Genomic DNA, 24,553 nt, shown 5'->3' on the forward strand with positions numbered 1-24,553 from the left:
ATAATTCTGATTATGACTAACTGGAATAGGTTTGAACAACTTTAACATAATTGTGTCATTAGCACGTGTGTTTTTTTTTGTTCTTTTTATTCTTTTGAACAAATACCATGAGTTTTATAAATAACTCTTAAATGTTAAAATTGAGGAATAAAGAAAGAGAATGAAACACTCGTATTCCGGTAGTAACAATCAAGCCGTTATAATTATTAATTATGATCATAAAAATGTCTTATTGGTTATATAGAGATATTGTTTGTATCCTCAATTTTAGTTAAATATTTGTTAAATTTTTATTTAATTAATTTTTATTTGTTTTTTTAATTTTTCACAGTTCAGTGTATACATAATTTTGCTTTTTTTTAATTACATTTTGATATATTACAGTATAATTAGAGCACTGAAAGGCTAAAATCACTATCACTTAGCAAGGTCGTCCAAATATTTAGCTTTTGGAGGTACCATAATTTGTGCGCTGAAAAATGAACCTTTTAATTGTCCTGTTTATTTTGGACTGATTGCTGCCCTTGTGACGTGTTCTGGACAATTCTAAGTTCTAAACAATACAACTTCTCACTTCCGAACAGCTTTAATCACAATGATCACAACATCTTGGACAGTGCGCTTCGTTTATTAAACAAATATAACCCTTCAAGGTTCCCGTGCACTTTTTTACATTACCAGATAACTAACCTATGCTGTATTTTCTTTTCAATTTATTCGATTTGTGAGGTAAACCTTCATTATAACCGGACCCTTTCATACCCTCTATTACAATTTTCTGTGGGCTTTGTATTGAACGCTGGGGTTAATTTGACATTTTTCCCGACGTTCAAACTGATCACCTATTATCCAGCTTCCTTTTAAATGTTTGATGCAATTGACTGCTGAATAGAACGCGCTGGCCCGACAAAATCACGACTGAGATGTGCTTTGAATGCGAAAGGCAATTACCAGAAATTTGGAGAATATGTTTAGAGATTAAACTAATTTTGGCCAGAATAAACGGAATTTTCAATAACTTCAAATAAATTTTTTAAAAATAATTCTTTATTCTGTCAGGCACTGCATATAAATATTATAATTGTATTGTAATACACTATTATGCTATCTAGAAATGAATTAAGATAACTTTCTAAACAATGCATTAAGCATTGGTACTGAAACCATTTTAACTGAATTTTCTAATCTAATACAATAGGTTCGAGCCTTGCAAGAATGAAATTAAGGATTATCATTTTCCACAATGTAGTTGTAGGTTGTATGTTTCTGAGGCCGCACCTATTAGATTTTACAATTCCTTATTTGTTCTGGCACTCCGTAACTGTATATATCAGTATCATTTCTTAAGTTGTTTGAGTGTATTTCCTTGATATGGGTTATTTTGGTGTTGGTTTGGCTTGGTTTTAGTTTTGTATTGTATGATTTTAAAGATGAGTTTAGATTATTCAAATTTTGCTAAGATGATTTCGTTATATATACAAACATTGTAAAGTTGAGGGTCACAAGTCAGGCCAATTTGAAGGTTCGAACGAGATTTTTTCTCCTCTAGTATTCCAGTTAATTTTAAATTATAAGAAACATAGTCTTAAAAAATACCAAGAAAAATATTACTGCGATTGATACGTCATTACAAATATTTTTCGTTGTACCCGCAACAATTTTCTTCTCTTCTCTTTTTCTTTTTACCAAAATTTACCTATGTGGAATACTAAATGAATACAGAAAAAAAAAACATTTGTTTCAGTTAAAACAAATACGAAATCGGAACCGATTTTAGAGTGAAATATTTTGCGATTTCCCTATATTTATACACCTAACAATTATTTGAATTGCAGTTACGGTATTAAAATTAACCACTACACAATTATGTCTGAATCGATTTAGCTAAAGTTAACGATTTAGGTACATAAATCGTCCAAAAGTTAACGATGGTTGCATTGTTGTATTCTTAGCAACTACTTAGCAACATTAACGTGATGTTCCAAATGCATTTGCCGATTCCCTGTAGGTGTGGCTCGTTAGTTATAATCCGATTTATCTATTCCTACCGGAGAAATAGTTTTAGGTGTCCTTTATTTAATCCGACGCCTTTGAGCCAGACTATAGGATAGATTAAAAATTTCGATAGTAAGTTTCAAATTTATATTTCCAAATCGTTGAAGGGCTTATTTAAAAATTGGCAACCCTTTGTTTAAATAAATGCGAATAAAAGTCCAATGGCATTTAAGGACTAAACTCGGGTCTAGTATATATGCTCAGACGAGTAGATCGTACTCAATTTGTTATTCAACGCTATAATGAAGCGTGTGTTTGCTGTTTCGAAATGCCGTTTTGAAAATTATGTATGAAGACTAAGAGCACTCGTGTTTATTTTCATCAGTAGGTATATTTTCCAAAATTCAGTAAAAAGAAGGAAAGAAATTAATGAAAATAGAGGAACGAAATATTTTGTGGAAATGATTGATTTAATATAAAAAAATTAACAATTACAAAAATAAAATGCTATTCACAAAATCTAGGGAACCTTCAAACTCCCAAACGTCAGAAAAAAGAAAATATATTAACTAAAATGAAGTAACGACATGTTATATAACAACGATTGATAAAAAAAATAAAAATTACAAAAATAAAATGCCATGCACAAAATATAGGGTTCCTCCAAACTTCCACGTCAAAATTTCCAAATCGTTCTCTGCATTACGCCGTTAAATACTCATGGCCAATCTTTGCAAATTTTGTAAAAAACAATGGGTTTGGAGTCCACTCCTGCCTAGTGAACGCTGCCATTTCAATGATGGCTCACAGTTTTGAAGTGGAAATTCGTAAATTTTTTGGCAGATGTTTTCACATTACCTTGAAAATTTTGGCAAAAAAAGGAAATGTGCGACGTGCGACTAGCATTCATACTTTTGCATTTTCCAAATACATGGATGGCTGAAGTAATTAAATTAAAAAAAAAACGCAATGTTCAAGTACGCTGAAACAATCGAATTTTTTTATTTAAATTGGTCCTGATATTTATTTAGCTTCACAATTCCCCTGAACTTAAGCGATGTTGCGTGGGCCATCTTCTTCGGATTTTTGACATTTACTACCCAAAGCAAGAAAGAAAAAAAATGGAGGTTGAAAAACGTTAAAGAGATCGGTAAAGAATTAAAAAATGTAATATAGAACATTTCAGATGCGATGAAAAATATAGTATTATTTTGATATAAATAGATCAAAAAGATCAAATACCAGAGGCCATGAAAGTAGTTCAAAATATGTGGCCTGCGTGGAAAAATATTCTCAAGATAAATATTAAGAGTAGGAGAGAGAATTAGTGCAGGTAGTCATTTTATAAAAAAAAGTTTTTTAAGTGGACTTTATTTAAGCTTGTGCTGGACAACCAATGCAACTGCAAAATATCATGCCTAGGCAAAAGTCACCGAAACCAGTTTCCAAGCGGATAGAATAGAGTCAAAGCTAATTATCGAATTTATTGCAATATCCTCTTAACTATAATCGAGCCGTTTATACACATCACTCAATATATATAAGGCAATTAGGGAATGTTTACAAATAATTAACTACCATAATAGCAATTTCATATCTCTGCCTTCCATTATTTCGAACGATCGTCGACGCCCAGCCCATTCATTGGTCAGACGTCGGTTCCCGGTGTACGCCCCTCGCGATCATTGGCTTTTCTTGATTAAATGTTCGTAAGGTGATATCCGATACAAACCAGGGAAACCAGTTGCTTACAGAAAGTAGGCCTAAGCGTTACGTTGTGGTATCGGGAGTTTCCATTGTTTTTGAATTTCTTTTTTCTTGCTCTTTTTGTGTTGTTTTTTTTTATCAGCGGCCCTGGGTGAGTGTTTACTTGTACCGGATTACGTGTTTGTGACGGAAGCGTTTTATTAGTGCGGCGATTTTTGGCATGAATGCGGATAAGGTATAGTACGGGTTGCATTATACCGTTGATATTTTGTAACTGCTACAAAATTTCCCAAATTTAGAGCTTTTATCTATCGGATCGGATGGTGTGCCGATTACACAAAACGGATCTGATTTTAAGTAAGGACAATATAATAAAAGTAAAACAGACTTATTCCGATGTATAGGTTATTTTTCAGCTACGAGTGCAGCAGGTTCTTCTCTAGGTTGGGTATTTCCGACAATTTTTTTAAAATCTCGATGTATACTTAGAAAAGTTTTCTACTTCCTAGAGTAGATCTCGTGATATTAATGTGGCACCAAATATTAGAAATGACGATACTTTTTTTACATCAGTGTATTAGTATGAAGATATAAATGTTTTCAAGCCGACTCTGCATTTGTTAATTGCAGTATGAAGATCTCGTAAACCGCCCAATAGGGGTTTAACCCGACGGTTAATTTAATGCAGTAAAGGTCAGCGGTATAATGTAAACCATATCATATCCGTGACGGGTTATTTGAATAATGGCATTGCCGTTTCGTAAAAGGAGGTTCTACTCCATATATTGAACTATCTTTTTGTGAGTTCTGTAGTGATAATTGTCGGTTTTGTAAAAATTTTAGCATTAATTGCAGTTGAAATTATAGTTAAGCAAATTTATAGTGAAAATTAGGAGACACCAACTCTCGATCAGAAAACGAACCTTCTTAAATTTTATTCGTGAAAAACTACTAGGTATTTATTTGTTTATTGTGTTTTCTGATATTATTATGAAATATAGAACCCTCGTTTTGAGATGTAAATGCATAAGTAACATTGTAGTTCCCAAGACGTAATATTTGCCTTTTTTTCTTCCGCACAGCGCATGCTTAATACACATATAGAATTACATTAAATCCCTGGAAATAAAGATAAATTGAGCCTTAAACATTTTACTGATTACATAGATGAGACATGACAATGATGAATCTTAGTAAGCGGTATTTTACTTTTAGAATAGCATCGAATTTTGAACTAACAATTTATATACTTAAAATAATAATTTTTGCATACTTTAAATTACATTACTTTTAGCGTCTCGCAAACTTTTACAGAATAAAGTTAACACAAAGAACATGACGTGAAATTCAAGTTTTGCAATATTTGCAAAAAGCTCATTTTTTCACTTGAATTTTTTTGATGTGTGCATAAATGGCATAAATTAAATAAAAACATTAAGATTGAATTATATCGGTTAAATCGATTGCAGGTATACGTAGGCAAAGTAAAGCTTCTATATACACTGTCTTGGTTGTACTTTTCTGTCGTTTTTTTATATGATTTAAAATTATTGCTTTCCCGTGGCTGCTATCGTTTCACTAAATAAGTGCAGTAAGATGTGTAGAATCATTTATTTAACTATTTAACACTTTTTAATATGCGAGTTGAGATTATTTCTGCTAAAGAAAATCTTTACCACTGACAAAGTATAAACGAGTCGATTGAAATAGTCTTACGCTGGGAAGAGCAATATTTTTTCATTAATTCGAACAAGAACCCTATAAGTGTCGTTTTTTCACACGCAGCACGAGAGAAACCCCTTACAATTCCATACTAACTCAAATTAACCGTAAACCGCATTCAGCACACCTGATGGGATTTACTGAAAATTGTTAAATTCACCAAAAAAAATTGCGCTTGTGGGGTGCTACAATATAACCCTGCGAAATGGTGGGCCTATTTTAAATGTCAAATGAGGCATAATTTTTAGTTTGAATTCAAAAGATCAAAGCGATATACCGCTCTAAGCCAAAACGGTTTTGTATTTAGAGAAGATAAGGGGAGATTTTAATATATATTAATTTAAGATGCGTGGGCGAATTTCAAATTTGCTCAAGATCGGATCGTGTGCTCAGTTTTAACGTTTCAGGCTAAACCCAAAATTAACGAGTCGCCCACAGGGAATTTTTATGAAGTTACTTATTGAGCAAACAATATAATTTGCAACTATTTATAATACTAATTTTATTGGTTCATCGATCTATACACTGAATTTTTTTTGGTTAAGTCAAATCTGACATGTTTTAAAGGGCTTGATGATATAATTGTCGAGTATGCTCACTATTTATTACCTGACGTTTTCATTATAATAAATTAATGGTAATGGCATCTATAGGTAAGCCTGGAGCATATTCGACGCTTCTTTGGAAGTTTAGAAAGCACATTGCTAATAATTTGGGCTTCTATTGTTGTACCGGGGCTGTTTCCTAAACCGAGTTTTCTATTTTAATACATTATTGTAATCGTGAAAAACGAACACATATATTGATCTGAAAAATTGTCCAGTTGTACGGGCCTGTAATACATTTGTTTGTTTAGTTAAATTAAATTAATTAAAAGTTAATCTTTATTTTTTTTACCCGGCAGAGAGTTCATAACTTTCGAAACAACGATGTGTGGCTGTAATAAAAATGCGAAAGACGTGAAGTTATCCTACAGTCCCGTACAAAACATTTTGAGATAAAATTTCAAGTCCGTGTGCCCAATTACCAAATTATTTTTCAAATATAAAGACTGTAGTCAGTTGTTTTTTCAATCTGCAAATATGAGTATGAACCGAAAGCAGCCACTATAGTCTTGTTTCTAAAATCTAGTGTCTACAAATGTCAGCCCTTTTCTTGCGAAAAAAGTTCGTTGATCAAAGAACTTGGTTATCTGCCAGTAGGTCTCATTTATATTGCATTTAGAAGAATTACTTAAATGTTCACTACACCTATGTGATTGTTGATTTGTATAATGCTGCAAGTATATAGTTGCCAGTCATTGTCACATAAAAATTACCGTTGGATTTAATGGTATTTTAGCTTGTTAACACACAGTTAATTATAAATCGATTAAAATACAGATTACTTAGTTACATTTCACCTGCGGCCATTTTCCGTTGGTTTTTGTTTATGCATTGTGGTTGGAAAATGTCTTTCGTCAAATGGAATTGATAGAAGATCTGCCTTTGTTATAATAATACAATGTTAACAATTTGTAATAATATTATAATAGATAGCAGAGAAAAATAAGAGATACCTTACGTTGTCTAATATAAGTTAATATTATTATTATAAAAAAATAACGAATTTCAAACCTTTTGGTAAAATTAATAAATGCAAAGAGTACATGACAACAAACAGAATTACTGGGTTGCTTTAAAGAAGGTGTGACAAAAATTTATGTTTTATGTCCGTAAAAGACCTATTTTAAGGTTATCGTTGGCCACAGAATGGTAGGTATCAATAAAGGCATCCCTTAGAAAAGAAAAAAAAAGAAATACGAATACGAATTTGCTAAGTGAAAAAACGATATTCAATACAAACAATTACGGTTACAGTTACAGTGTTATTACTAGTAAATTAAAATTCTATAAATTCGCCTTTCGAAAAAATGGCGGCAGCGCTGCGATAAATGCGACATTTATAAATTAAATGGAAGATTATTACTGAACCTTTTAAAGAAATACGACTCTATATGCGCTACACGAAACTTATGTTCTCTATTATTTTCAACAAAACACGCAATTGCCAAGGTCTAGAAGTTACTAGACAAAGATAGGGATTAACAATACGGGAGCAATACATGAACGAACAGATTTAGTTAATTAGTTGACCGGAATATTACCCAAAAGTGATTATCGAACAATAAACGCTAAATTAAAATCGATCTAGAGTGCTTTGTAACGTAGCATTGTTGTATTGTCATCCAGTGGCGGAAGCGGAATTAAATTTTAAAAGGTGCCAGAGTTGTTTAGTCATTGGTTAATTGAATTGACTTCGACCGAACGAGAATTGGTTGTTTACGATAGAATGGCAAACAATTTAATTTAAAGCGTAGAAAGGTTAATTAGTGGGCATGAAAGTGCGCGATTTTTGGCATATTGTTTGTAATTCAATGTTCGACTCCGGTTCACAACGTTGATAATTAACGCTAATAGGTAAAAGGCTGTAATTTTTTGTTTGATGTCAGGCGATTATAGTTATCGTAGTCGTATAGATACAGGTAGCGTGTTCGTAGTAACATAAATGTAAACATACTTCGGAATATGCATAATATTGCATGAAGATGAGAGAATCGTCATATTTTCAGCTTTCGCTGAAGAATTGTCTTCTGTTTCGTGCTTGGTCTCAATTGCGTAAAAAAAAAGAAATAGAATAGACAGCAATTTAACAAACGACGTTAAGAAAAATTTGTTTGTTATGTTTTAATAATAATATTATATATATCTATATAAAATCACGGAGTGCGCATATATTTTTTAAATATATTTAGAAAAAGGCGAGGTCCCCGATCGATTCAACCTCCTGAAATACTTTCTCCGGCAGCATTTAATTTTAATAACAATAATATTGACTTCAGTGCAAAAAAATCACAAAAGGTGAAGTTGAAATTTAGATTCCTCTATTCTATTCTAATTTAATCCAGCCTAAAATTGTGGCAAGTTGTTTACATGATAAGGGAGATAAGTCTTCTAAAGAATCTTTCGGTTGTTTGAAGGTGAAAAAAAAAGAGAAAAGAATCTTTTAAACTATTTGTTACTTTATTGTAGCAGCTATAGCCCTAGTAACTAAATGATGTTTTATATTGGGCCGTTCTATGTAAGAGAGGTGATATTTATTGTATAAGATGCCCAAATTTTGTGCGAAAAAAAATTCTTTCTCTCATACCTCCCTATCATATTTTCTCATTTCACCAAATACCCTGCACCTCACAATAAGACACGGAAAGTCGTATGCACTAGGAAGGTATATAATAGTCACCGAAACATTTTACTGCTATTGAATTTTTTTAATACCTTTCGCAAAATTATTTGTTTGTTTGAGAATATGTTCCGAATAGTTCTATGGAACAAACACTCTCCATAGAACTCTCTTCTTTGAACCATATTAAGTCAGCTAGATGCAAGCAACTTCGCAGATATAGCAATATTAACGAACGAATGGACATTGATTCCGTTTAGTGATAAAATTTTTCGGAACAGACGTGCTGACAAATTACCCAAACCTGCGCCTCTGGCCTTTACCAAAAGCGTGTTCGATATATGCACTTACACTATCTCGACTTTCTGTCTCACTAATGGAGTCTTTATCAAAGTACGCCGTAGACAAAAGCTCGCCCCAGCCAACTTCCTAAGGTTGTCGGTTAGCATTCGGATTTTTTATATCTCGTATTGGCTTTTAGCCCGCATTCCTGACATTTCTTTTCAAATAAGATTTTGTTTACGGCCATCAAAAACACCAAAAATTATTGGTGTTTTATGTTTGGCCGAGATTATTGTTTTAAAGTGCTGCTGCCGATTTTAAATAGGCCAATTAAAACAAATGCGGCGCTGGTCTGTATCAGATAATTTTAATGCAGAAAGCGACCAAAAGCTCCGAATTACTTAGTTTAAACTGTTGCTAATGTTGGTAGAATTTTATTTTCGTTAATTTTATCTCTTTTATTAAACACCTCTGATTGGGTTGCTCGTGAATACAGATGGAAGGTTTTTCAATTTGGGACTCCATCATATTTGTTGTGCAAAATTATTTACAGACCGTCCAAAATCGTATTAAGATTAAACATATTCCTACACTAAGGTTTTCGTGCTTTTGAAATATATTCACTATTCAAACTTCATAATTTCTTCTTGAAATATTCGAACATATCCGTTATTTTGTTGCCCATATTCCTTTATTCCATCTATTTCTCTCATCTTTAATATAATTTTTCTTTCTGGGAGCAGCAACTTTCTCTTTATTGAATTTTAAACTGAAACTCTTTAACGTATACTTGGAACTTTATTGTAGCAGCTGGATCCCTAGTAACTAGGTGATCTTTTATATTGACCTGTTCTGTTCAAGAGAGATGATGTTTGTTGTATATGGTGTCTTCAATCTAAACTATGGGCATCATGACTAAATAATATTTTTTAAAAACTACCTGTGACAAGGCCGTTAATCTCATTGTTAGTTTAATTTTTCAATATTTTAATGCAAATTATATTAAAGTTTCGTTGGAACTGTAAATTGTCTATTCATATTCTTAACGGTCTTTGCACGGTTTAACGACAGAAAATTGGTAAAGGAATGGCTTGTAAGAGAAAAAGGTTGATTTAAAAAGGGAAGCAGATGTTTAATGGCCATTTGCGGTTTTATGTAATGGTCGAAGGCTCATCATCAAGGAGGAGTTTAAAATAATTATAAAACACTAAAGCCCTGACAACTTTGTAAACAGTAGATCATTTACGCAGGTTGAACCTGAAATGCTATGCCATCAAACTTAACTGCAAAGTAATCATAAAAACTACACAAAATTCAAATCTGGAATGCCCCTCAATTAATGCCTACAGCATAATTATTTTTGAAAATATATTGGGTCATTCACAATCAGTAAAACTTAGTAAAAATCCGTTTAGGTTATATGCGCAATACAGAAGATGCATATTTTTGTGAAGAATGTACGGCTGGACAAATAGCTCCTTTTTTAAATTCAAATTCCACCTAGTGTTTTGCTTTACGCTTGAGTACCGCCCAGATTCCCTATTATCAAGTTTCTTTATGGTATTTTAATAGCTTCGTGCTAGATTAAAAAAAATTAGTTGTGTACAGAGTTGTAAGTTGAATTATTCCTTCAATACAAATTATAAAATAATCTTTTAATCGCAATTTTAAGCTTTCAGTATGAGATAGTGAATTTTAGAGTTAATTTTTGGTTCTGGTATATTTTTGAACTATAAGTTTAATATTATTTACTGCCTTGGCCTTTGGTTCATTAAAAACGTTAAACTAACTCCGATCTATGTATGAGAGAGAGCATAAACGTTTTAGCTGTTCACTTACGTTTTTGATACATCTGTGAAGTTTTATTATTATTATTATTATTTTATTATTGCTAAATGGAAGTTACTTTGTTCATTTTTATTTAGTCGTGCACCGTAATGCTCTATGTGTTGTTACGTAAAATATAATTTGTTAGTAGTCACATTCAATACATAAATTTAAATCTAGATTGGATGATCGATCGTTTTTTTGTGCATTCAAAACTGCGGCGCATTAGGCTGCAATTAAATCAAGATAACTTTCGAGATTCCGCTCGATACGTGGCAAAAAATAATATAATTAAGGAATTTCTGACGGCTCGGCATTCATAAATTGATAATCAATTTGCTAATTCGATGTCCGTTTATAGGCTTAGCTCAAGAACGAAATCACTCATTTGGTATGTAAATTGTCCTTGATAACAACGAAGTTAAATTGCTCTCGTGATATTAATGCAGACTTTATACGGGTTGTCGTCTCAAGCATTAAATCTTTTCATAACGCGCGTTAGTGTGATGTATTGAAAGGCGTAATGAAGATGTCAAAATAGTGTCTGCTGCAATACGCTGATCTCGTACACTATGCCATGAGTTAGGAACTCAAAAAGTACAATAATGGATTGTTCCCAATGCCTTGTAGGTCTGAAAATTAGAAGTAAAGGAAAACTATATTAGAGAAGTGAATTGCGTGCGAAATATGAAGGTCGATGAAAGACCAAGTCGGTATAGCAGGAAATTTCATACATCATTACTTCCCGATGAGAGGCGGTTGCTAACTGGTATTTTTATTACATCGCATGGTTGTGACCTACATGCACTCTTAAGTTTTAAGTATATATTATAGTTTGCATTAACTGATAATAGTAAAGACTGTTACATATAATTACCGTTCTCTGTTGTGGGAGCGTAAATATATTTTTGACTGTGACACTAATCTGATACTTTGCTGACCTACTTACTGAAAACGTTGGCACTTATATAAAGACTCTGTTTCGATCAATAATTAAGTCAATATACATAATCATTAGCAAATATTAAATAGTATTTTGCCTCAATTTTCAGTCCAATATATATTTAACGCTTCTTTATTGCTTAGTATTTTATTTAACTTTTGTGGATTTTTTTTAATTCCCTGTAACTACTTCTATGGGATCTAAAATGCATGCAATGCATTTCAGTGGTATAGATATAAAAAATTACACCCCTTAATTTATTAACACAAGTTTAAAGTTTTGTATTGATTTTGACAAGTTGATATGACTTGACTTAAATTTAATTGATCAATCTATACTTAAAAAATTTTCAGCAGTAAATTTTTCTTTCGAATTTCCCGCGATTTTAAATTTTTTCTCGTGTCGTAGATGAAAACTTCACATATCATGCTAATGAATGTTTTAGTTTGATTAGTGGTAGTCCCAAATAAGTAAAGCAGATAGCATAGACTTTCGTTAACATATTTTTTCTACTATTTTCTGTAAAAGGCCTAATTACACACCGATCTAGCGTGGCGGTCACTTTACCACGTCAGTTTCCTTTCCCACGGATCCGAGCCACTTCGGATATTTCCGGGATTTTACCGCACGGGTTTGGGAGCAATCGGATGTTTTCGGAGATATTTCCCACGCCTTGAATTTTGACGTTTGTCGATTTTGACGGACATGTCAGTGAATGTATTCGTGTTGTTTTGCGAAAATGTACCCAAAAACTAACGGTCGTAGAAAAAGTATAGTATGCAACACGTTCGGTAAACTTTTTAACTCACTCGTTTATTAAAAACTCGTGATTCAAATGCCGTTTACCGCGCTTGTTGCATAATATACTATATACTCACAGTGTTCTTTTAGATTAGATTATATCCTAGGCTAGAGTCTATATTAACTTTCTTCTTTTTATAATGTGGAACTATTCTGCAAAGTCTCTTTTCCGCATTTTTTTCTTGCCATTGGTTTGCAACAAGATAAATATAAATTAAATTAAATAATACCTTTTATTTTGTTGCAAAATTACTCGAGAAACATGGTTAAAATTTTGAAAACAATATGTCTAGCTTGTACTATATGGTTTAATTAAGATTTACGAGCCTTGAATACAAATCAAATTTTGAGTGTGGTGTGTGGTAGAAAAACCAAGGCGATTCAAATTTTAATACTACTCGTACCGCATCCGAGTTAAAAGACATGCCCCGTAATAACGTAACCGTAACAATAATTACCGTGTTCGATCAATTAGTTTCCGTAATTACATAATAAGTTTTTGTTAAACGCGAAAAATAGGTACTTTCGTGGAAACCGCAGCAGGAGGATTTCTGAAATTATCTGAAACTAACATTAGGCCGAAGACTCGACCGTATAACGAAATTTAGCTAATTATATTTTGGAACTGTAATTGCCGTTGTTACGGCGAGCAGGTGTGTAATGATATACTTCGCGATGCATTTAACCTCTTTAATTTTTGGCGATATATTTTGGTGGGAATGACTTCTGGAGTTTAACGCATTTCTTCTGAGCATATGATTGTTGTTCGTAATAGTGATTCGTGTTTGAGCTTGAATATGCAATTTTCATCAAGAGGGTATAATCAACGACGGCTTTACGGGAAATAGGTACGCATGTGAGCTTTGATATCGAAATCGTACAAGCACTTACGTTCTTAATATTTATTTACTGATGAAAGTTATATTTTATCAAAGAATATGACGAATATAAAGAAACTGAAGGGTACATAGATGTTGCGTAACCATTTTACCGGTTATCTCAATAAGAAAACGAGAATCATTTTGTTTTGGTTAGTGCTCGATATGTGAGAGGAAAATATTTGGGGTGTTGGAACATTAAATGTCGATAACTCCGGAATGCTTAACGCATTTTAATAAACTTGGAAGTAGCTGAAAATGACAGGTCTTTGTCTACCAATCGTGCTCCGACATAAGTTGTGATCGGGCACTTTGTCATAAAAAAGGAAATGAATGCAATGATAATCGACTAAAAACCCGTTAACTCAAAATTAAAAAGAAGCATTTCCACTTTTTTTTACATTACGGTCGAAGGGGCTGATGTCCTTTCACGTTGTCGAATATCTTATATTATCACTTTTTTAGTAGTTTAGTAAAATTTAAGACCTAGCAATTTAATTTCAAAAACTGTGCACAATTTAATATTTTAATCGAAAACGTATTCTTGGACTTACATAAGAAAAACTACAAAAATGTATCAGAAAGTAGTCACGAGTGGAGATACTCAAATGAATTTAAATAATACGGAACTAATAAGGCAATAATAGTAAATTATGCAACAAGTGCGATAAACGGCAGTAAACGGCATTGGACTCACGAGTGAGATAAAGAGTTTACCAAACGTGTTGCATACTATACCTTTTCTACGACCGTCACGAAAAAATCACAATTTAACAAATTAAAAATAATAACATCGAATTACTAATTTTCGTACCATTCAAATAAAATATTTACTGGTTGCCATTAAACCTATGAGTTTATAGTTCCGATCGATTCTGCTATTGTTGTCTCCTTTTAACTGGAACGTTAGACAGAGGGAGAGAAAGATGAATTATGTTATATAAACAATTGATCATTAAATAGTCTATTTAAAGAAAAAGGCTGTAATTGCAAGAAAAATCATCCAAGGATAGAGCCTTTAAGAGGATTACATTTTTTAAGTTCCTTCAATTTTGTTTTATTTGTAATTATGAGAAATAGATATTTGAAAATTGTACATTTGGTCTTGGCAAGATATTAATATAAAAACTGTAAAAACCACTAAAGTTCATGCTAATGGTGTGTGAAACTTAAATTATAAATGTCACTTTGCTTACCGAATAGTCCACTAAATTTTAATTGTAGCTTATAGCACGTAGTATTTAAACTTTCTGATATATTGCATAACATTTTTCTGTGTATTAGTTTTTGGGAACATTTTTGCAAAACAACACGAATACATTCACTGACATGACCGTCAGAATTGACAAACGTCAATATTCAAACCATGCGGTAAAATCTCCGAAAACATCCGATTGCACCCAAACCCGTGCTTTAAAATCCCGGAAATGTTCGAAGTGGATCGGATTCGTGGGAAACGAAACTGACGTGGTAAAGTGACGCTTCTCGCACTTTAGATCGGGGTGTAATTAGGTGTTTTACAGACGGGAGTAGAAAAACCATTTTGCTTGTATTTAACTAATCAAGTTTTCTGTAGAACTCACTCGCGACAACAAACAACACCAATTTAAACAAACATCACATAAAGGTTGACATTGACGAATACCTCTTGGTCTGTGCAAAGTACAGTTAATAGGGCATACAGATTCTATTTTTCATTTTTAATATTATTATGTATTAGATTTTATATTTTATTCACATGTTCTGCAGCCCTGCAGCTCTGTTTTCTCCGATGGTTCATGGTCATGTACCAAGATATGTTATTCGTAATTTAAGTTCCATACTCTGTTGCAAAACTGTCTTTATATGAGAGAAAAGTTTTTTAATAAAAACATTTTAAGGGGAAGCGCCGGCCGCCCTCATAGTAAACATGGCTATATAATTTTTTTAAGTTTTTTTCTGGTATATTCGTATACTGTATAGCTATAAAGTTACAACCAATAGCTGAAATGCGTCATATTTTTCGATAATAGTTATTAGTGACGAATAATACGAAATCTTACATCACTTGGCACAACTGCATTTATGCTCGATTTGGCTAGTGCATAAGATTTATTCGCCGTCCATGGTTATAAAATTTCTTCATATGCTCGATATTTTAAAGGTGATGATTCTTAAAATTAACAGAAGTAGGCCGTCGCATGCTGTATAAGGACAGGACCCTCGCGTGGGACATTAATATACCTAATAGAGAGATTTTAGGCCACTCGTTTGAACAATTTAAAATTAATTCTTTACCTAATTCCATATTTAGGTTGATATATAGCAAATCCTAATAAGTAATAAAACTTTGATATTTTAGTGGTTTTAAATATTTAACTTAAGGAAAAAACACTTTGAAGTTTTGAAGTAATTGTGGTCGGGACAGTTAAAATTCTGTTGTAAATATTATTTATATTATAGTTGCTTTAACAACTACAAGACTATAATTTTAAGCTTAAATCAAAGAAATTGCGCAAGGTTAGTATAAGATTTAGAAAATAAGGTTTTTAGGTGGTTTGAAATGTTTCTTTCGTATAATTGACCACTCTTCGGCGGGGTTCTCAGGGACTTGAAAAATCTGAAAAAATCAGAACATTGCAATTGTCGAAAAATCAAGGATTCAGTCTTTACATTAAGAGTCAGGACTGTTTTATTTTCAACTCGAATTATCCCCGCACTAAATGGCGGTGATTCCTTGACCGTTTCAAGTCCATGCTTCTATTGAGTTTATACTTTTTGTGTGGGTATACGTATGAAAGTTGTATTAACCACAATGTCTCAACTTATTATTATTGCTAAATGAAATGAATTGAAAAAAACATTTTTTTTTCCTTCCTACTATAAGGTACCCATGCGCTCAAAATATTGTCGGCCCAATGTACTCAAAAACTAAAAGCCGTTCAGGTTTTTGCGTAATGTACCATTTTGAACCATTATTTTTTATTTAACTCATCGAAGTTTACCTGGAAAGTGTCACTCGCAGATCAGTAAAAAAACTGGTTCAATTTTACTCGTAGTATGGGTATTCATCTCGGACTAAATCATTTTGCCCGCACGCTTTTTTAAGTAGTGACTCATTCTATAAGTCGCAGGTAAAAAGCGCCGTCTTCTTTCAAATTCCCAAGAAAACTACCACACACAGTAACTCGAACACTAATAAAACTAAGTGACCACCGCACGGGTTACCGATAACGCTAGATAAAAACAGCTGACGTCGTTATTAGAAACGTACTTCTGATGTTTTCCCTTTTAATTCGTCACTATCTTCTTCTGGGCGTCGCTCGTCTGCCTTCGAGATACTTTATCACACATCTTAGTGGAAACAATTATGTGAGGCCGCGGCCAGCTGATGGAAAATTATAGACGAGCGAGATGTACATTAGGACGTAATGAATTGCTCGGAAATCGCTTAGCTATCACGGGATGGGCGCCTTATGGGGTCGGTAGTTAAAAGCGAAATAACCATCTTCGGTGTTTGAGTTCTGTCAAATCTGTTAAAGAGGAAGTCCAATAAATTTGCCACCGTTTCAGGTGAAAATTGACTACAGAATTACAAATCTCCCAACCAGAGTTATTTATATTTTTGGTCGTTTTATAGTAAATATTTTAATCAATTTAGTGAAAGACAGATGGGAAAATAGTATATTATGCAACAAGTGCGGTGAAGGGCATTTGCGAGTGTTTTATAAACGAGTGACTTAAACTTAAAAAGTGTACCGAACGTGTTGCATACTATACTTTTTCTTCGACCGTTAGTTTTTGGGTACATTTTCGCGAAACGGCACGAATACATTCACTGCATGACCGTCTGAATTAAAAAGTCACAATTCAACTCTTGGGAAATATTTCCGAAAACATCCGGATGCTCCCAAACCCGTGCGATAAAATCCCGGAAATGTCCGAAGTGGCTCCGATCCGCGGGAAACGAAATTGAAGTGGTAAAGTGACGCTTCCCGCACGCTAAATCGATGTGTAATTAGGGATTTTACAGACGGGAGTAGAAAAATATATTTTTGTAGTCCATACTTTAAAATAGCCAATTATCCACTAATCGAGCGTGTCAAGTGTCGTTTTAAGTTGGTTACGTTTTGTAGATTTTAGCCACTGATGGTGCTTTGACGTTCTTAATTCAGACGGTTATGTCGTATGCAACTTAACAAATATATTTGTGCTATTTTGAAGAAATGTACCCAAAAACTTATGTCAGTAGAACAAGAATCGTATGCAACATGTTGATGAATGTGGCGTTTATGAAATTTGTTGGAAAATAATAATAATAATAATAATTTATTAGAAGAAGCAGAATCAATCAACGTATTTCCTCTAATGTAGTAAGGGTATTACAAAAAAATAAAATTCAAATACAACGTATGTAATATGTACACAATTGCCAGCACTAAATTTTAAAAAAAACTGGATAATTACCGGATCTACTAAATTTCGTTTAATTTCATTGCGGTTTTAAAAGTTAATTGCAGAGTGTGTCCCTTTTTTTGGGGTACTACTACTGCTACTTTTCCATGAGATAAACGGTGGTACAAACACGGTTATCTTGGATTTTTGGAAATTTTGCATTTCTAGAGACCCCCTTTGCACCGCGGTTAAACTCATTGAAACAGTGAAAACTGGTCTGGAAGGGTTTTTGCGTAGGATCCCGAGGCGTAGTCAGTTTTATTCTTAAACTCACAAATGGTTTTTTTTTAATTGAACGCCCTATATTTTATTTTATTTTAGTTATATATAATTTTATTAATCGTTTTATTAGCTTTTAAAAAATATATCTCATGAGAGCTATTTTAAATAAAATGCATTTTTCTTTATTTTTTTTTATGTCTAGACCATGGAAAATACGTTTTTTTTATATAAATTAAATAATTTATTACAAAAAGTTAGTTTCCTGTCAAAATAAACTTGTAATTGACAACTATACTTTAGTTAATTTTTCAAAGAAACTTTCACCCGCTACTGTAATAATTTTTATAAAACTTCTGGATTCCTCCTGCGTCGGTTTTGTTCGAGTCAAGAAAAACCGATGCAGGAGGAATCCAGAAGTTTTGTGAAAAGTATGTTATATCTTGTTTCTGTAGTCTACTCATAAAAAAATAAAATTATAAAATTAAAGATATATGCTTTGTATTTGTTGTGCTTATGTATTACATATTTTTTAAGAACTCATAACAAGCCTGATAAAATAATTAAATGACATATAGATTGACTACTTTTTTTTATATTGTCCAAAGTTAGAAGCCATTGCCAGAGACCGATTATCTTTCTCTATTCAGTATGTATATACTAACCAGGGCGAATGGATTCTGGAATGGCTTAACTATCGTGCTTTATAATGAAATTTTCTATATTAAGAATGAATTTATTATTTAAGTAACTCTCTAACGTGATATTTGCAAAATTTACAACAAAGCAGTTAAAATTTTAACTTATTTAAGATGCGATTGAGATTTTTTTAGAAGTAGTATCTGGTCATTATAAGCTTCTCAAATCACTAACCGGTTTCTTTTCTTTGGTGATCTAGAAAATGTTGTGCCTCTTGAATGTATATGTTCGTTGATGGTTGTTATGGGGGTATGTGCTGTATAACAATCATCAGAGGTATTGACGGTAATACTAAGTTTCGATTGAAAATTTCAACGTTTCCTGGTATTGAATTCAACTGTGTATTTGGACTTGTACCAGCAACTAACTTTATAGTTTTAATTAACATATAGGCGAGTGAAATCCACGGTGACAGTTTTCTCTCTTTCTGGTCTATTTGTTTTTTTCACTCGCTTTGTGTTTTGGTATTTATCTGTGGATATATTATGATAGCAGCTTTTAAATTTATGAATAACTAAAATTGGATATCAAAACCTATTCCGACTCCTGATGAAACTATCGTCTTCTAGTGGGATAACAATCTATCTATGTCCATAACTTTAAAATAACGTAGCTATTTAATTAAGCTGCGCAGCTTGCGCCAAAATATTTTGACGTTGAAATCATACCAGTGACTATTATATTCCTCTCCACTCCTTGAGCTTTATCAATTCAATAGTTAATTAAACGTCTTTTAAGAGCGCTATTCAATTTCGTTTTCTGGCGGCGAGGAAAACTTGGTTTGCAATTAATTCGCATGTAAAAATAACGAAAAAAGCATTTCGATAGCGCGCAGTGGCGCAGTGAGAATTTAATTAAAGCGGTATTATGGGGAACCGAAGAATGATAATGACAAATTTCTTTGGTAATTATTGTTAGATAGACACGGCTGTTAATTGTTACTTAATAATTACTCCACTTCATCTGAACGGATACTTTCAATTACGTTTCAAATGGCCGTAGATTAATTTGAAGTAGGAAGTATTTAAAATTACTCCACGTGTATTGGCTAAAAATCACTGTGAATTTTATTTCTTATAAAGAACTTTTTCTACAATCGGTAATTGTAATTATGCAGAAAAAGTAATTATTTTCCAATTAGGCTAATTAAAAAAAAAGTTCCTTGGAAAATTATGGTTTGTGAGCATAACTCGTTTGCGTGGCCGATAATAAATATATTTTATTTCGCTACGTATATAGCTTATTTCATGCTTGTTTTTTCTGTACTTTGGTCACGGGTTTTGGGAGCTGTCGAAGGTATAACTCGTGAATAAAGTGTCGTGTATTAAGCTTGTAGCAGTATGTACTACGTAATTACATTTCATTGATGTAAATATTCGTCAACAATGAAAATGTGGATATGGATTGCATAATATTGCGACAAACCGAGGGTAAACCTGAGAAATGAAAAAAGTCCTGACCCTGTTATTTGTTTAAACTACCTATCGGTGTAATTCAGACACAAATTATTGTTATTAATAAATAAAAAACAAGGTACCGATTTTATCTGGAACCAGAAACCTTCTCGGATTCGGATTCAAAAAGACACTTTATTCATGTACGGTATCGCTTAATGGTATAATTATTTAAATGTAATACAGCCGATATGATTCGTAAAACTTTTAAGGAGTATTGAAGACAGTTACAAATCCTCCGATATGGAAAGTTGTTTGTAAAATCAATTAATGTGAAGTGTCTGTGCACTACCAAAAGGAGTTTTGACTCTTGACGCTAAACTTCCCGCGATGATAACCTTTTTCGCACTGTGTGCATATGGGGATACTTTTGCATTTCCATAAGAAATACAGTGCATATAAAATTGATTGAACTGATTCTAATTGTTTAACATACACGAACAAAAATGTTGACCGTTATGAAGAAAATATTAAAGAAATGTGCTAGTTGCAAATCAAACTCGTGACTAAAATTCCATTGATCAAACTTGTTGCATAATACACTATTATGAAATATTTCTTGATGTACTTGTTACTAGTTACTTAGTTATACATTCAAGGTTCTTTCTAAAAGCCGCGGTTGAATCAAGTAGCTAAATAGCTAGCTTAGAATTCTTTTAGGATCCTCGAAATTTTGAGTTAACTGGCGGGTTAACTCAAGAAAACTCTGAAGTAATTGTAAGTCAAACTACAAAGTTACTGCTGTTTTAAAAAATACAATGCGAGTTTAATGTTTACCTACGTCTACGCTAATGCGTCTAGCACTACGTAGACACTGGCACTACAATATGCAAATCTGTACTTAGATTAAACGAACTGACTCAACAATATTTACAATTCATATTTATTACCTTAAAGTGTCATCACTCATACACATTAAAAGTATTAGATCAAGGCACAAACCCAAGATAATTTTATTATTAATTGTGGACATGTTTATCTCATGTTTAAATTAACTTAAAAGTAATTTGCATCTTTAATGTTAGACTTAAATTAATTTGACGGCAATAATGTAAATGAGAAGTCGCTCCAGCGCAAGTGAGGCGCCTTCGGGCGGTGGAATGAAATTCCTGCAGCAAACGAGATTTTCGTATTTTTAAACAATGGGCTTGATTGCAGGAATTAAATTGAATCGCACGTCGTTCTTCTTTTTTTCACCACGCAGGCAGCGAGCGCTATTGTAGGACACGTAAATGTCAGAGTTGTGCGCTTTAGGGCCGGAAGTTTAGGACCCACAACGAAGCTTGTCAAATTGTCTTCTTGGATTAGATTAGTTCAATTGGTAGGCTTATTTTCCTGTTCTATTTGTTTTTCTCCTATTTCTAATTTTATGAGCGATAAAATATGAATCGTCGAATTTTAATTTTCCAAGATTTCATTATTTGATTTTTCAAAACAAAGGAAACCCTCTAAATCCAAAAATAGAAAAAAACAACCGTATTTTGATCTATATAGGCATGGAAATTTGAATCAATCATTTCAAACCTTTTAACAGTTTTACAAAGAAAGAGTTTATCAAAAACCATTTTTTTTTTCATGTAAAGAATTACAAGTTGATGCCAATTCCGATTAAACCAGGCATTAAACAACCAAGTTTGTGAACACTACGTTATAATGAGTTGGGATGCAGTCATAGAATATATTAGAAGTCTTGAGGTTTAGCAGAATTAAATCGAACATGTACCCTTCAAATGAACTGTAAAAAGATAAAAAAACACTAGCATAAGCTGTATTTTTAGCAGTCATTATGGAGTTTTAGATATTACATGAATATTATTGACATTTGCTTAAGACGAAATATAAAGGATATTACTACTGATTGGCTAAGAAGTAAAAGTGGAAATTAAATTTTAAACTTATCAATTAACTTTCGAAATTAATAAAGCATGTGTGTAATACTGTTAATAGCATATCTGTGAGAAATTATCTGCTCGATATATTTTACCTTGAGACGGCTTTTCCAGTAAATATAAACAAAAAAAAAAGATGAAAAATGTGAAAAATTCATTCGTTGAAGTCAAAAATAAACGATATGTGTGGGTTCCACTTAACGATTGTGTACTAAGGTGAATCTCACAACCACAGAACCACCCGCTTGATTAGGAAACCAAAACTAATCAATTACCAGGAAACTGGGGTTACGGGTAAAATTAAATCATATTGTTCAGATCCGATTGTTGTATAGAAAAGTATTTAGAAGAATCACTTAAGAACGGAACCTTTTAAATTCTTTGTTATGGTTATGGTTCGATTTTGTTTTTTTTGTATTGGATTAATATCTCAAAAATGCACTAAAACCTTTTTTTGTTTGTTGCTTCATCTAAAGTCATCGCCAACTGGGGCTTATGGCTGTACATCCTTAATTTTGATAAAAAAAAATTGTTGGATAGATTTCTCAGAAACACACCAAAACTTGCCGTTGTTTATTGTATAACTTGAAGTCATGGCCAACTGGGGCTATTTTTTTATGTCAAATATGGAGAAGGGCTATCAGGGATTTCTTTAGCAATAAAGGGTCCACGAATTCTAATTCAGGACTATCTAAAACGTAACTATACTCATTTCCATGAAGCTCGAATACAGGGTTTAACCATTACCCTTGTAAAATGTTTGTTTTTTTTTTTATTGGATAGATCTTGCTAAAAGTGACACAATTTTTTAAATTAGAATATCGAGAAGTACTTTTATTAATTTTTTTAACTTGAAAATGACAACAGATTCGTATTCAGGACTGCCTAAAAGTAACTAGACTATATCTCGGACACTTTACCAAATTTCATAAGTTATTCCTGAATGGTTTAAGAGAATTAGTACTACATTATACCTTTCGATTTCTAATTCTGTTGATTTAAGACAATAGTAAAAAAAAATGTTCCTTAAAAATATTTCAAGTCTTTTTTATCATTGTTTATGAATTCTTAAATTTTTTTTAAAAATTTTGGTCATTGGTCTAGTTACTTTTGGGTAGTCGTGAATATGAATGAGTAGTTATTTTCAATTTTGCCGCTTAAATTGTCATTTGGAAATGACTTTAGTCGATGCTATACGAAAAATCCATTTCAGTGCCTTTTAGTAAAATCTATCCAACAATCGGATTGGGAATTTTCATTATAATAAACAATAATTATTTGACTTAAAGGAACAACACGATTGCGATGTTGGCGAGTTCACCGACAGTCCCGTTCTTATCAAAATGCCTATTGATATTGAAAAACTATCCAAAAAAAGAAATATCAAAATCAAAGGTTCAACAAATATTTTACAAAGGTCGGAACTATATTTCAAACGCCATGAATTGAAACATAATTGAAAATGGGTTAGTTGGGTTGGATTCCAAGTACTCGTGAATTGGAATTCGTTGCCAATTTATTCTTTAAAAAATCATTAATAGAAATTCTCTCTTCTTTATCTTTTGTTAAACAGTCCCAGTTGACCATGACTTTAGGTTGGAGCAATAAGCAAAACATGGTTTTGGTGCATTGTTGAGATATCTGCACGAGAACAAAACAAATCAAAGTCCAACCATTACCATAATAAAAAAATTGCAGTTCTTAAGTGGGACACACTGTATATGTCATTTTTATTATGGTTCTTCTAAATACTTTTCTATACAACAATCCGATCTGAACAATGTTTTAGTTTTACCCACAGCCTCGGTCCTAGTAATTCAAGGGTTTTTGTTTCTTCGTTAATTGCCTGGTTTTTAAGAATTTATAACTGAGGTTAACCACTTGCTCAATTTTTCTTTCTACATTTAAACGACTCATATTTGATCAGTTTCCTAAATGCAGCTAACAGCTTGTATATAATTTGGACTATTTTTTTAAATCCAGAGCACTTTCTTATTCCTCACACAGTGCGTTACTCTGTGTGTTATTGTAAATGCTATTTTATGATATGATATACCTACATTTTATTACATTGCAACAGAATTATGTGTTATAATGAATAAATAGCATAGGTACACCATTATTGGTCCGCAGAATTCGGTCTTTGAATGGAAAATATGCACTCGTTTGAAACAGAAAAAAGACGTAAAATGTAATGGAAAAGTTAATAGACCCGTCTCGGTTAGTGTCGTTTGAACAAAATTAATAGTGCTCGGGAAATTCCAAATTAGCATTTCTTATTAAAATAACTAATTGGGTGTATTCGTTTGGCCAAATTGCTGAGTAATAACTGCAAATTAAAAACAATTTACATTTCATATTTTAATAAACCAAAGTTATTTTGCAACGAACGGTCGGTCACTAATTGATGTTGCGGTATTAAAAAACGATAATATTTTAATATAACGCATAAATTCACTTGTATCGGGTTGATAATTAACC

The 24,553-nt window shown here is 32.5% G+C and overlaps 1 protein-coding gene across 4 annotated transcripts in view; it reads left to right on the top strand.

The window, feature by feature from the left end:
• The window catches only part of LOC132696302 (homeobox protein aristaless-like), a 116,242-nt gene that overhangs the window by 44,199 nt on the left and 47,490 nt on the right, over window positions 1–24,553 (top strand). The window contains exon 1 of one of the 4 annotated variants that reach the window (XM_060661053.1): window positions 3,749–3,853. The exons of the other annotated variants lie outside the window; for them this stretch is intronic. The gene's annotated coding sequence lies outside the window, so the exon portion shown is untranslated. Of the gene's footprint in view, window positions 1–3,748; window positions 3,854–24,553 lie in introns of those variants that run through there. 4 annotated transcript variants of the gene reach the window in all.

Source organism: Cylas formicarius, unplaced genomic scaffold (assembly GCF_029955315.1).
Source record: "Cylas formicarius isolate icCylForm1 unplaced genomic scaffold, icCylForm1.1 PGA_scaffold_1__22_contigs__length_36826433, whole genome shotgun sequence".
In the NCBI taxonomy this organism is placed as follows: domain Eukaryota; kingdom Metazoa; phylum Arthropoda; class Insecta; order Coleoptera; family Brentidae; genus Cylas; species Cylas formicarius.